Source organism: Mustelus asterias, chromosome 7, assembly GCF_964213995.1.
Source record: "Mustelus asterias chromosome 7, sMusAst1.hap1.1, whole genome shotgun sequence".
Classification (NCBI taxonomy): domain Eukaryota; kingdom Metazoa; phylum Chordata; class Chondrichthyes; order Carcharhiniformes; family Triakidae; genus Mustelus; species Mustelus asterias.
In genome coordinates, this window is record NC_135807.1 from 112,546,153 (window position 1) to 112,560,621 (window position 14,469).

Here is a 14,469-nt window from a genome sequence, read left to right on the forward strand (position 1 = left end):
CTTTGACCTGGATTACGTCAAACTTCTTGAGTGTTGTTGGAGCTGCACCCATCCAGGCAAGTGGGGAATATTCCATCACACTCCTGACTTGTGCCTGGTTGATGGTGGACAGGTATTAGGGAGTCAGGAGTATTCGCAATATTCCTAGCCTCTGACCTGCTCTTGTAGCCACTCAAGAAGCCACTCTCAACAAATAACTCACATGGGCTTACCTTTTCCCACCACTACAGATCCATGGTCACCCAGGTGATGTCTGCCATGCTCTAAAGAATTCAAAATACATGCACAGCAGTTTAATCTTGATTTTATGATTCTATGCAATGCTGCATAATGATTACTTAGTTGCAAATTTTTATGTTCAATTAATTCCAATTAGGAATTCATTAAGAAATTATCTGCTGGATTTGAATATTTTTATGCTTAAAAGAAATTGTGAAAGTATCACAAATGAAATTATTTGAGAATCTGACTGTTTTCCATACTTTAATGACAAATGCCAAACAGATACAATACTGTAGCTATTTCAATTTTGAAAGTGGATAGAAAAACAACAAACATCTCCCCAGTATCTCCCCAGAAGAATTATCAAATAGATATGCAACTACTAAACAACCAGAAACCCAAATAACCAACTCCAGCTTCTACTTCATGTTCTTGTGGAGGCTGGATCATTAGAAGTGGAGGTGGATAAATATTTGTGTTAGATCAAGAGATAGAGGGTTATGCAGAAATGGCACAGAAAAGGAGTTGAGACCGACATAGATCAGCCATGATAATAGTGAATGGCGGGGCAGGCTTGAAGGGCCTGGTGACCTATTCCTGCTTCTATTTCTTGTGTTCTAGCCTGGAAGCTCCAGAAGTCCACTGCTACAAGAGCACATTGTAGGACTTCCAGTCTGCCCCAGCTCTAATTTAATCTCAAATCCAAGGGACAGGATCAATAGCATAATAGATGTGAATGTTTGTACCATCCCTCATGCTACTAGATTTCTCACCTTGTGAGGCACCAGAAGTTTGGAGCAGTACCCTGCTACTCTGTCAAGCACCTGCAAGCCGGTTTATCCTGTTTCCTAATGCAAACATTTCCATTACTGGATGCTCCCTTACCCTTGTGCAACTCTCCTAATGGCAAACAATCTCTCTAAAATTGTTTAATATTGTGATATCACAGTTGAAAATGGCACTTGCAGGCTCCATGCAGGCTTAATTATCACTGGCCATAGAATGTGCAAAGCTGTAGAATTACAAGGTGGACTCAGGCATCTCCCGAACTCCTGCCGAGAAATGTGGCATTACAATGGACAGGTAGTCATAGTTATAAAGTAGAAAATGGTTCCATGAACAGCACCACAATGATGACTAGATAATCTGTTTTAGGTGTTGACTGAGGAATGAATATTGGCTAAGACAAGGACAGAACTTCCCAACACTTCTTCAAAGTAGCCGCATGAGATATTTTATGTGTACCTGAGAGGACAGATGGGAGTCTTGGTTTAATGTTATTGGATAGGCACATGGAGCACACCAGGATGATAGGGAGTGGGATAGCTTGATCTCGGTTTCAGATAAAGCTCGGCACAACATCGTGGGCCGAAGGGCCTGTTCTGTGCTGTACTGTTCTATGTTCTATGTTCTATAATGTCTCATCCAAAAGTGGACACTGCTGATCAGTGCATCACACCTTCTGTATTATGCTGGAATGTCAGTCGAAATCTCGTCCCTAATCAAGCAGAATGGATGTGGTTCTATAAAAGCAAAATTGTGTTTGACAAATTTATTTGAGTTCTTTCAGAATACAACGTGCAGGGTGAATTAAGGAAACCAGCAAATGTAGTAGTGTATTTCAACCTCCAAAAGGCATTCGATGAGGTGCCATATAAAAGGCTAGCAAAAATCCAAGAGCAGATTTTTTCAGCCCTTCATGCTGCCGAAATCTACTAGTCTTGTCAAAGTCAACCCCAGGCCCGGGTTCCCTGACAGGAGCACGGGCGAGGAATGTAAATTGCCATTGACTTTGCTGGGACCATACAATCCTGCCGCCTGATGGCGAGACACCCCCTCCACAGGGAAATCCATTATTGGGGAGGCTGAATGGAGAATTCCGCCCAGAAAATCAGGATAAATGGATCAGTTTTAGGTTGCCAAATGTAACTACGTATTTACTACAGGGATCAATGCTGGTGCTTCAACAATTTACAATCTACACCAAAGAGTCATAGAGGTTTACAGCATGGAAACAGGCCCTTCGACCCAACTTGTCCAAGCCGTCCCTTTTTTTAACCCCTAAACTAGTCCCAATTGCCCGTATTTGGCCCATATCCCTCTATACCCATCGTACCCATGTAACTGTCTAAACGCTTTTTCAAAGACAAAATTGTACCCGCCTCTACTACTACCTCTGGCAGCTTGTTCCAGACACTCACCACCCTCCGTGTGAAAAAATTGCGATGCGGAGATGCCGGCATTGGACTGGGGTAAACACAGTAAGAAGTTTAACAACACCAGGTTAAAGTCCAACAGGTTTATTTGGTAGCAAAAAGTCACACAAGCTTTCAGAGCCCCAAGCCCCTTCTTCAGGTGAGTGGGAATTCTGTTCACAAACAGGGCATATAAAGACACAAACTCAATTTACGTGAATAATGGTTGGAATGCGAATACTTACATCTAATCAAGTCTTTAAGATACAAACAATGTGAGTGGAGAGAGCATCAAGACAGGCTAAAGAGATGTGTATTGTCTCCAGAAAGGACAGCCAGTGAGACTCTGCAGTTCCAGGCAAGCTGTGGGGATTACAAATAGTGTGACATGAACCCAATATCCCGGTTGAGGCCGTCCTCATGTGTGCAGAACTTGGCTATCAGTTTCTGCTCAGCGACTCTGCGCCATCGTGTGTTGTGAAGGCCGCCTTGGAGAGCGCTTACCCGAAGATCCAAGGCTGAATGCCCGTGACTGCTGAAGTGCTCCCCCACAGGAAGAGAACAGTCTTGCCTGGTGATTGTCGAGCGGTGTTCATTCATCCGTTGTTGTAGCGTCTGCATGGTCTCCCCAATGTACCATGCCTCGGGACATCCTTTCCTGCAGTATATCAGGTAGACAACGTTGGCCGAGTTGCAAGAGTATGTACCGTGTACCTGGTGGATGGTGTTCTCATGTGAGACTATGGCATCTGTGTCGATGATCCGGCACGTTTTGCATTGGTTGCTGTGGCAGGGTTGTGTGGTGTCGTGGTCACTGTTCTCCTGAAGGCTGGGTAGTTTGCTGCGGACAATGGTCTGTTTGAGGTTGTGCGGTTGTTGCCCCACTGGACACTTTTGTATCTCTCCCCTCTCACCTTAAATCTATGCCCTCTAGTTTTAGACTTTCCTTTGGGAAAAGATGTTGACTATCTGATGGATCTATGCCCCTCATTATTTTATAGACCTCTATAAGATCACCCCTCAGCCTCCTACACTCCAGAGAAAAAAGTCACAGGCTGTCCAGCCTCTCCTTATAACTCAAACCATCAAGTACCGCTAGCATCCTAGTAAATCTTTTCTGCACTCTTTCTAGTTTAATAATATCTTTTCTATAATAGGGTGACCAGAACTTTACACACTAGTCCAGGTGTGGCCTTACCAATGTCTTGTACAACTTCAACAAGACGTCCCAACTCCTGTATTCAATGTTCTAACCAATGAAACCAAGCATGCCGAATGCCTTCTTCACCACTCTGTCCACCTATGACTCCACTTTCAAGGAGCAAGGACCAATGTTGTCCAATAGGATTTCAATATTTTCCAAACTAGTGGTGATTAGATCAGATACAATACAAAATACATTTAATATTAATAAAACAAATATTTATTTTATTATTATTACAATATTTTTAAAACAAGCTAGAGGTTTTAAACCATCATTAATCAAGACCAATACACTCACTACCAGAGCCAGGAGAAAGCAAGCCTGCCGTGGACACAGTCTAAAAGTGGTGACAATCTGTTAACTGAAGTATCCTGCTTCTGACAGTATCAGAATCCCTACAGTGCAAAAGGAGGCCATTCGGCTCATTGAGTTTGCACCGACAACAATCCCACCCAGGCCCTATCCCCGTAACCCCGCATATTTACCCCGTTAATCCGTCTAACGTATGCATTCGGAGACACTGAGGGGCAGTTTAGCATGGCCTGCACCTAACCTGCACATCTTTGGCGTGTGGGAGGAAACCGGAGCGTGCGGAGGAAACCCACGCAGACACGGGGAGAATGTGAAAACTCCACACAAACAGTGGTCCGAGCCAGGAATTGAACCCAGGTCCCTGGAGCTGTGAGGCAGCAGTGCTAACCACTGTGCCACCATGCCGCCCTTGTATGCTCCAGTTATCTCAAAAAAACAAACCTTTTCATGAGTAAATTGGCTATTTTATCAGAATTGATATATTAGGAAAAGAATAGACAAATCTCTGCGGTTTGGCTTCTAGGCTTGGACTGTGATCTTGCTTACACTCTGTCACCTGACATTTCCAAACACAGCATGCAGACAATTAATAGACCTTTGGCAGATGGCCAACCTCCTATAATCTCTCAATTTACACCAATAGTGCCTAAATAGTTTCAATTGGTCATTTCAATAAATCTGTACAGATGGAGGGTGAACTCATTTGGATGTTGCTGCATCACCACAAAGAAAGAAAATATTAGCCCCTGAAATTGCCCCTTGGGATTTATTGTAAGTGGGTTAATGTCTCTATTAAACAAATGCTGGAAGCAATTTCAGCATGTATATATTATTATCCACATTCAGGATCCACAGGAAAAAAGTAGAAACGATTATTGGAAATTTGACTAGAAAACCTGAAGCATAGGCTACTAGAGGAACTAGAAGAAACTTGCGTGAAATGAATATGGGCAATTCACTTGGTTGTAAGACACTCTACAGCACACACATATAAAAATAATTGGGAAGGAAGCCATTTGCTTCTGAATGTCAGTTGTCCTTTATAGTCTGATGCAATTTGGCAGACACCTGAAGGTTAGTGTCAGGGTCACGTCTTGCCTGAGTTGCGTCGCTAGCCATCTGGCCATCTGCTTGAAGAAACTTACAGTACCAAGGTTTAAGGCTGTGCAGCCTCATAGCAAGATCTGTTAATACTTTCAGCTCTAGTATGCAATAGGTTTTTACATTGAGATTATGCAAAAACTATAAAACCAGACACGATCCTGAAACAAAATAATACTGCAATAATACCCTCTCTCAGCCTGATATCGTGCGATTACTCTCAGCATTGTATGTAGTGACACATGTGACAGAGCAAAGTTTAAAAATAGAAACTGATTACTGTAAACTTATCAGTTATTATTTTGTGTGCTTGGATATGGGAAAAGGCACTTCTCGTGAAAAAGAAATTTAAACCTTTGTTGTGACCAGTAGAGGAGGTTGCTTAGTGGGGAGCCAGCTCACTCCTTCTCACCTGCTCATAACTGTGTTACACTGCTGATAGTGCAGGTAACTACCAACTTTGGAATAATCAGTTCTAAAGTATTCCAGGACCAACAATCATCTGTCCTGCTTCCAAATAATATCTAAAATATTGGTGCCATGCAACGGAAAATTATGCACATGAAGAGCGCTAATTCTTCAGCCAAATCTGCTCCTCAATGGCACTGCACATTTGCACAACAAAGACATATCGTTTTATTACTGAATTATTAGTTCTTATAGTCTAGGTCCTCTGTATTCAGATGAGGGAGGGTCTGGAGAAGAGCAGGAAGGCTTTATTGGAGTACAAGAGTGGATGAATGGATATAGCTAGAGAGGTCGAGATGTGGAAATTGAACCAATTTTATGAACAGGGTTTTGTATGAATAAAACTTCCTGAAGTCCTGCCTGGCAACACTCACAACCCAGCTGGTGCCAGGAGCAGCAACTCAAATGTAAGAAATTGCAGCCAGAGGACCCTGGGAAAAATCCTCATCAGTAAGTGGCAGAAATGGTTTCAGGATGATTGCAATGTGCTAATGTGGGGATTAGGTATTACATTGTAGTGTACGATCGGGACAGGGAGAGGCCAGGATTATGAATTTCCTTGTGATTGTGCAAGATCAGGGCTGGTATTAGAATCTTCTGGCTCCTCAGCCATTGTGGACCCCTAACTTGCTGTTAATCTAATGTTGCAGCCCCAATGGCACCTCAAGTAGGCCCCAATGTGCCTTTAATGGAAGCTTCATGAATGGCAGGCTTTCATTAATCCACATGTGGGGGCTTATTGCAGAAAGAAAGGTACACCTGCAGAAAGAACAGAAAAATGACAGAAGAAACATTAACTTCCATCGACCCATGTAAATAATGATCATGAGGTAAAGGGGAGTGCTTATAGAGACAAGCAAGGATAGATCAACAAACAAGCACAGGTGAAGATGCAGCTTCACCTGATATGAGATCACTGTTTCTAATCGGAAAGAAGACTATCGGCAATAGTAAAGCAACGATGGGACCAAATACTATGAGGGATGGTATCTTCGAAGGCATTCAAAGTGAGCAGAACAGGAAGTCTTCGATAGGACTATTCTAGTCAACAAAGACAAAATCTTTCCAACCTCAACTCAGCCCTCAATTAGTGTAGGGAACTTCACTAAAAATGAAGTGAGAAAAGCAATTGCTGGATGCAAGAACAACAAATCTCCCTGTATAGATACTTTACTGCAAAATACTCAAGGCAGCTGCAGTAGCATCTGTCCAGTGGCTAACCAAATCTGGGACACTGGCGTTGTTCCCCAAGACTGGAAAGATAGGTCAATCGTCTGTATCCCCAAAAAAAGGCAACCTCACTGAATGTGACAAATGGAGGGAGCATCAACACCAGGTAAAGTCTACATAAGAACTAGGAGCAGGAGTAGGCCATCTGGCCCCTCAAGCCTGTTCCACCATTCAATAAGATCATGGCTGATCTTTTTGTGGACTCAGCTCCACTTACCCGCCCGCTCACCATAACCCTTAATTCCTTTACTGTTCAAAAATCTATCTATCTTTGCCTTAAAAACATTCAACAAGGTAGCCTCAACTGCTTCATTGAGCAGGGAATTCCACTGATTCACAACCCTTTGGGTGAAGAAGTTCCTCCTCAACTCAGTCCCAAATCTGCTCCCCCTTATTTTGAGGCTATGCCCCCTAGTTCTAATTTCACCCACTAGTGGAAACAAGTGGAAACAACCTCCCTGCTTCTAACTTATCTATTCCCTTCATAATTTTATATGTTTCTATAAGATCCCCCCTCATTCTTCAAAATTTCAATGAGTATAGTTCCAGCCTACTCAGTCTCTCCTCATAAGCCAACCCTTTCAGCTCTGAATCAACCTAGTGAATCTCCTCTGCACCCCCTCCAGTGCCTGTACATCCTTTCTCAAGTAAGGAGACCAAAACTGTACACAGTACTCCAGGTGTGACCTCACCAGCACCTTATACAGCTGCTTTTTAAAACTTTATCCCTCTGGCAATGAAGGACAAAATTCCATTTGCCTTCTTAATTACCTGCTGCACCTGCAAACCAACTTTTTGCAATTCATGCACAAGGACACCCAGGTCCCTCTGCACAGCAGCATGCTGCAATTTTTTTACTATTTAAATAATAGTCCATTTTGCTATTATTCCTACCAAAATGGATGACCTCACATTTACCAACATTGTACTCCATCTGCCAGACCCTTGCCCACTCACTTAAACTATCTATATCTGTCTGCAGACTTTCAGTGTCCTCTGCACATTTTGCTTTATCATTCATCTTAGTGTCATATGCGAATTTTGACACACTACACTTGGTTCCAAATTGTAAACAATTACTGATCCCGGAGGCACACCACGAGTCACTGATCACCAACTACAAAAACACCCATTTATCCTCACTCTTTGCTTTCTGTTAGTTAATAAACCCTCTATCCATTCTAATACATTACCCATAATGCTGTGCACCTTTATCTTATGCAGCAGCCATTTTTGGGGCACCTTGGCGAATGCCTTCTGGAAATCCAGATACACCACATCCATCGATTCCCCACTGTCCACCGCGCTCATAATGTCCTCAAAGAATTCCAGTAAATTAGTTAAACATGACCTGACTTTCATGAACCCATGCTGCATCTGCCCAGTGGGACGATTTCTATTCAAATGTCTCACTATTTCTTCCTTGATGATAGATTCAAGCATTTTCCCCACTTTAGTTACACTTATAGTTACCCACCTTTTGTCTACACCTTTTTAAAACATCATATTTGCTGTTCTCCAATCTGTCGGGACTATCCCAGAGTCCAGCGAATTTTGGTAAATTTCCATGAGTGCATTTGCTATTTCCCCCGTCATCTCTTTTAGTACCCTGAGATGCATTCCATCAGGGCCAGGAGACTTGTCTACCTTTAGCCCCGTTAGCTTGCCCAAAACTATATTTTTAGTGATAACGATCGTTTCTAGGTCCTCACCTTCCATACCCTTCTTGTCATCAATTTTTGGTTGTTATTTCTGTCTTCCGCTGTGGAGACTGACACAAAATACCTATTCAATGCTTCGGCCATTTCCTCATTTCCCATTATTAAATCCTCCTACTCAGCCTCTAAAGGACAAATGTATACCTTAGCCACTCTTTTTCGTTTTATAGATTTGTAGAAACTTTTGCTATCTGTTTTTATATTCTGAGCTAGTTTGCTCTCATAATCTATCTCACTTTTCTTCATAGCTTTTTTCATGGCTTTCTGTTGACATAGAACATAGAAAAACTACAGCACAAAACAGGCCCTTCGGCCCACAAGTTGTGCCGAACATATCCCTACCTTTTAGGCCTACCTATAACCCTCCATCCTATGAAGTCCCATATACTCATCCAGGAGTCTCTTAAAAGACCCTATTGAGTTTGCCTCCACCACCACTGACGGCAGCCGCTTCCACTCGCCCACCACCCTCTGTGTGAAAAACTTACCCCTAACATTTCCCCTGTACCTACCCCCCAGCACCTTAAACCTGTGTCCTCTCATAGCAGCCATTTCCACCCTGGGAAAAAGCCTCTGAGAGTCCACCCGATCTATGCCTCTCAACATCTTATATACCTCTATTAGGTCTCCTCTCATCCTACGTCTCTCCAAGGAGAAAAGACCAAGCTCCCTCAGCCTATCCTCATAAGGCATGCCACTCAATCCAGGCAACATCCTTGTAAATCGCCTCTGCGCCCTTTCAATCTTTTCCACATCCTTCCTGTAATGAGGCGACCAGAACTGAGCACAGTACTCTTTGTCTTATATAGCTGCATCATTATCCCCGGACTCCTAAACTCAATCCCTCGATTGATAAAGGCCAGCACACCATACCCCTTCTTAACCACCTCCTCCACCTGCGGGGCCGATTTTAGAGTCCTATGGACCCGGACCCCAAGGTCCTTCTGATCCTCTACAGTACTAAGAGTCTTCCCCTTTATATTGTACTCCTTCATCCCATTTGACCTGCCAAAATGGACCTTTAAAGATTTCCCAATCCTCCAATTTCCCACTAATCTTTGCCACTTTGTATGCATTTTCTTTCAATTTGATAACCTCCTTTATTTCCTTAGATATCCATGGCTGATTATCCCTTTTCCTACTGTCCTTCCTTTTCACTGGTATATACTTTTGCTAAACACTGTAAAAAATTGCTTTGAAAGTCCTCCACTGCCAAATGGTCTTTAATCATATTCAACATGTAATGGATAGTGAGATTCAAGAACAGGCAGGCTTCAGATCAAATCGCTCTTGCACTGAGCATACTTTTACACTACTGCATATTATTGAAAACTACCAAGAGCATCAAGACACCATTGGCATCAGTTTTATTGATTTCACCAAGGCCTTTGATAGCCTACGTTGGCCTTAACTATAGAAAAATTGCTCTTCATATGGCATCCCATCAAGGATGATTACAGATATTGAGAGCATCTATGAGAATTCCTGATGTTGTGTCAGGATAGAGGATCATAGAATCATAGAAACCCTACAGTGCAGAAGGAGACCATTCGACCCATCGAGTCTGCACCGACCACAATCCCACCCAGGCCCTACCCCCATATCCCTACATATTTTACCTGCTAATCCCTCTAATCTACACATCTCAGGACACTAAGGGGCATTTTAAGCATGGCCAATCGACCTAACCCGCACATCTTTGGACTGTGGGAGGAAACCGGAGCACCCGGAGGAAACCCACGCAGACACAAGGAGAATGTGCAAACTCCACACAGACAGTGACCCAAGCCAGGAATCGAACCCAGGTCCCTGGAGCTGTGAAGCAACAGTGCTAATCACTGTGCTACCGTGCCGCCCTTGGTTACAATGATCTGGTTCTGTGTACTGTGATGGGGTCAGGCAAATTGTATGCTTTCCAATCTTCTTTTTGTTGTCACCATTAACTGGGTATTAAGGAACCAAGGTTAATCTTGGATTGAAATATATCACTGATGGTCAGCATATAGATTTGGCCTTTGCCAATGATATTGTTGCCCTGTCAGACATACAACAGGGTTGCAACAGTTCATTAACTCAATCAGCAATCAGGCTGAGAGAATGAGACTCACCATAAATGCCAAGAAAACAAAAAATATGATGATGGGAAACCACCAACAAACATCAGATCCTTATGTCAATCAAAACAAAGTTGACATCATTGAGGACTTCATCTCTCTGTACAGTTCCATTAATAACCAGGGACACAGACAAAGAGTTCAATGTGAGAATAGGTAAAACATTATCAGCTTTCAACCAACTGAAGAAGATTTGGAATAGTAGAAAGCTTTCCATGTAAACAAAGCTTAGGTTTCACAATGCAAAGGTGCTCTCCACACTCTATATAGTTGTGAAATTTGGAAACTGAAAACCTGCCAAAGGAGGAAACCGGATGCCTTTGATACCAGAAGTCTTCAAAGGATTCCAGGCGGATTCCACTGGTGGGTTTGTAAATCCAACTCCAAAATAAGGAAATACTCAGGACAACTTTCAAATTTCATCCATCAGCTGCAAAAGATAGCTCAGTTCACTTGTCCATGTCACCCAATTCATGGCCTGTCCATCAGGTCATGCAATGGGCTCTTACTGGATGTAGATGAAGAGCGTGGCTCAAGATTAAATGGCATCAGGTTGTCAGTAGAGATCTCCAGCTGGTCAACAGGTGCTGGAGTGACACAAGAATATTGGCTGTGGACAAGAGAGAATAGAGTGCTTTGTCTGTCTCATGCATCTCTAGATGCGGGAGCTACTAAGTAAATCATGAATGTCAAGGGCATGATGTTGGACTTTAACCTGGTGTTGTGAGACTTCTTACTGTGCTCACCCCAGTCCAACGCCGGCATCTCCACATCAAGGGCATTAATACCATGGCAGCTGGAACACAGCAGGTTGGGGGAAGAGTTTTGGTTTTCCGGATTATAATCCCTTATCCAACACTTTTCTGTTGGGGTTTGGGGATTTAAAATCAAGTCCCAAAATAGTTAGTTTGTACAATGGCACATTAGTGGATTTGTTTTCTTTAAATTGGTCAAATCAGGGAAAACAATTCATTTTTCAATGTTATAGGTGACCATATATTCCTAAATTTACTTTGAATGTCAGAAGTAATACACTGCAAGTTCAATATAATCGCCATAGTGAGTGACTTGGCAGGTTTGGTGGTAAAGTAAGGATATTTCCATGATGTAACTTGGGACTAAGCGGTACTGGAGTTGATCACCAAATCATAGAAATGAGAAATGAGAATGTTAATGGGAAAATAAATAACTGTTTAAAAACACATGCAGCATAAGCATCTTACTTCTACTTTTCAAACTAAAAATTTGATTTCATAACACTAACACATCCGACACACAACAAAATAAATAGCACATCCTGCATGAAGGCACATAGGCCTTGCATGTAGAGAGCAGGAAGAAACACTAAAAATGTTAGATTCCTTGTAAATAAAGCACAGTTCTGTCGATACTGGATTCCACAGACTATCTCAAGTATCAACAATAAGTAAGAGAGTAATGTTTGTTATGGCCTTTGGACTTAAAGATTGAAAATACATGTACAACAGTACAGCTCACTAATTTTGGTGAATGCTGACATTGTCTGTCCTATACCGACCATAGGGTCGTAAAGAGTGCCTTTGGTACATTGGCCTTTACAAATCGGAGTATCGAGTATAAAAGTTGGAGTGTTATGGTAAGGTTATATAAGGCATTGGTGAGGTTGAATTTGGAGTATTGTGTACAGTTTTGGTCACCTAGTTACAGGAAGGATGTAAATAAGGTTGAAAGAGTGCAAAGAAGGTTCACAAGGATGTTGCCGGGAATTGAGAAACTGAGTTACAGAGAGATTGAATAGGTTGGGACTTTATTCCCTGGAGCGTAGAAGATTGAGGGGAGATTTGATAGAGGTGTATAAGATTTTGATGGGTATAGATAAAGTGAATGCAAGCAGGCTTTTTCCGCTGAGGCTAGGGGAGAAAAAAACCAGAGGGCATGGGTTAAGGGTGAAAGGAGAAAAGTTTAAAGGGAATATTAGGGGGGGCTTCTTCACGCAGAGAGTGGTGGGAGTGTGGAATGAGCTGCCGGATAAAGTGGTAAATAAAGTGGTAAACACTTTTAACATTTAAGAAAAACTTGGACGGGTTCATGGATGAGAGGGGTGTGGAGGGATATGGTCCAAGTGCAGGTCAGTGGGACTAGGCAAAAAATGGTTCGGCACAGACAAGAAGGGCCAAAAGGCCTGTTTCTGAGCTGTAATTTTCTATGGTTCTATAGGTTACCTCCTCCTTCACATTCCACAATTTCTTACTATGTTCACAGAAGCTATGTGAATAGCAACACTCACCAAATAATTTTCATCCACTCAGAGCAACAGTTAGTTAAAGCTTCAGAGGAATGTCTCCAGAAGAGATCCAGTGAGCAAAACCTCAGTCAGCATCATCTTAAAAGACAACATAATGTGCTCCATTATTAGCATTTTGCATAGGGATCTGATAAACTGTGTCAACAAATCATGTTTCTTCCCTTTCTCCAATTAACGATAGCGCACCCACATGCAATGGTAAGCACGCATGAAACAAAGCAATTTTAACATTTCTTTCCCCCATTCTGCTCAATTTTTACACATAGTTGTATCACTATAAATTGGAAAGAAGAAAAACTCATACCATGCCATATTATATCTTAAAGTACTTCACATTCAACAAAATGAATTACTTGAAGGCTGTCATTATATAAGCTAATGCAGCGATCGTTTTTCACATAACAGAAAGGTAAATGACCAATTATTCATTCTTGGTGCAGACAGAAATATTAGTCAGGCCAACTTACCTTCAGGTTCATGGAATCTTTTGACTTTCACCTAGTGACCTACTTGTCTTAGAATTGTGACACTGTATCATTACCTTTACCTGAGTGGATGTACACTTTTTAAATTTGAGGATAGTACGTCTAACAACAACAGAAAAAGAAGATAGAAGATTGGGCTAACAAGTAGATATCATAACCTTGCATTTTCAAAAAGTTTCGGATTGGACCACAACTGATTCGGGGGGGGAATAGTGGCAATAACACTAGGCTGGTGCCCAGAGTCCCAGGCTAATGCTTTGAGGAAATAGGTTTAGATCCCACCATGGTGCTGAGCTCTGAAGAAGAGTCATATGGAATCAAAACATTCACTGGGATTTTCCAACTGCTCGGGTCCCAAAGACGGCAATCCCCTGCCGTGGGTTACCCAGTGGCGGAGGGGGTAAAACCCCATTGACAGTGGTGGGACTGGAAGATACCCGCGCCGGTCAATGGCGGGCAACCGCCTCAATACACACCAGGAGGAACCTATTAACTCGGTTTCTCTCTCCACATATGCTGCAAGATCTGCTGAGTTTTTCCAGCACTTTCTGTTTTTATTTCAAATTCCACCATTCAGCTGCTGGAATTTAAATTCAATTAATAAATCTGAAATATAAATCTAATCTCAGTAATAGTGACCATGAAACTATCACTGATTGTTGTAAAAAACCATCTTGTTCACAGATGTCCTTCAGGGAAGGAAATCTGCCATCCTTACCCGGTCTGGCCTACATGTGATTCCAGACCCACAGTAACATGGGTTGTCTCTTAACTGCCCTCTGAAATGGCTGAGCAAGCCACTCAGTTCAAAGGGCAATTAAGAATGGGCAACAAATGCTGGCTGACCTTGCCAGCAATGCTCACATCCTACGAAAGAATAAATAAGAAACAAAATGGAGTCAGTGGGCAAGAAACAAAATGTAATTAATGTAATTAAGATTTAGAAGAATGTTACTTCAACTGAGAGGTCAAACTATCAGAAGACTGAACAAACTGGAGCTCATTTTTTCTATAAAAGTGAAGGCTGAGGAGATGACTTAGAGAGGACTTTAAAATTACAATGTAATTTCTGACCCTGATCAAAAGGTGGCTTTGCACCTGCAGTTTCTCCCACAGTGACGTTACCAGCACTTAAT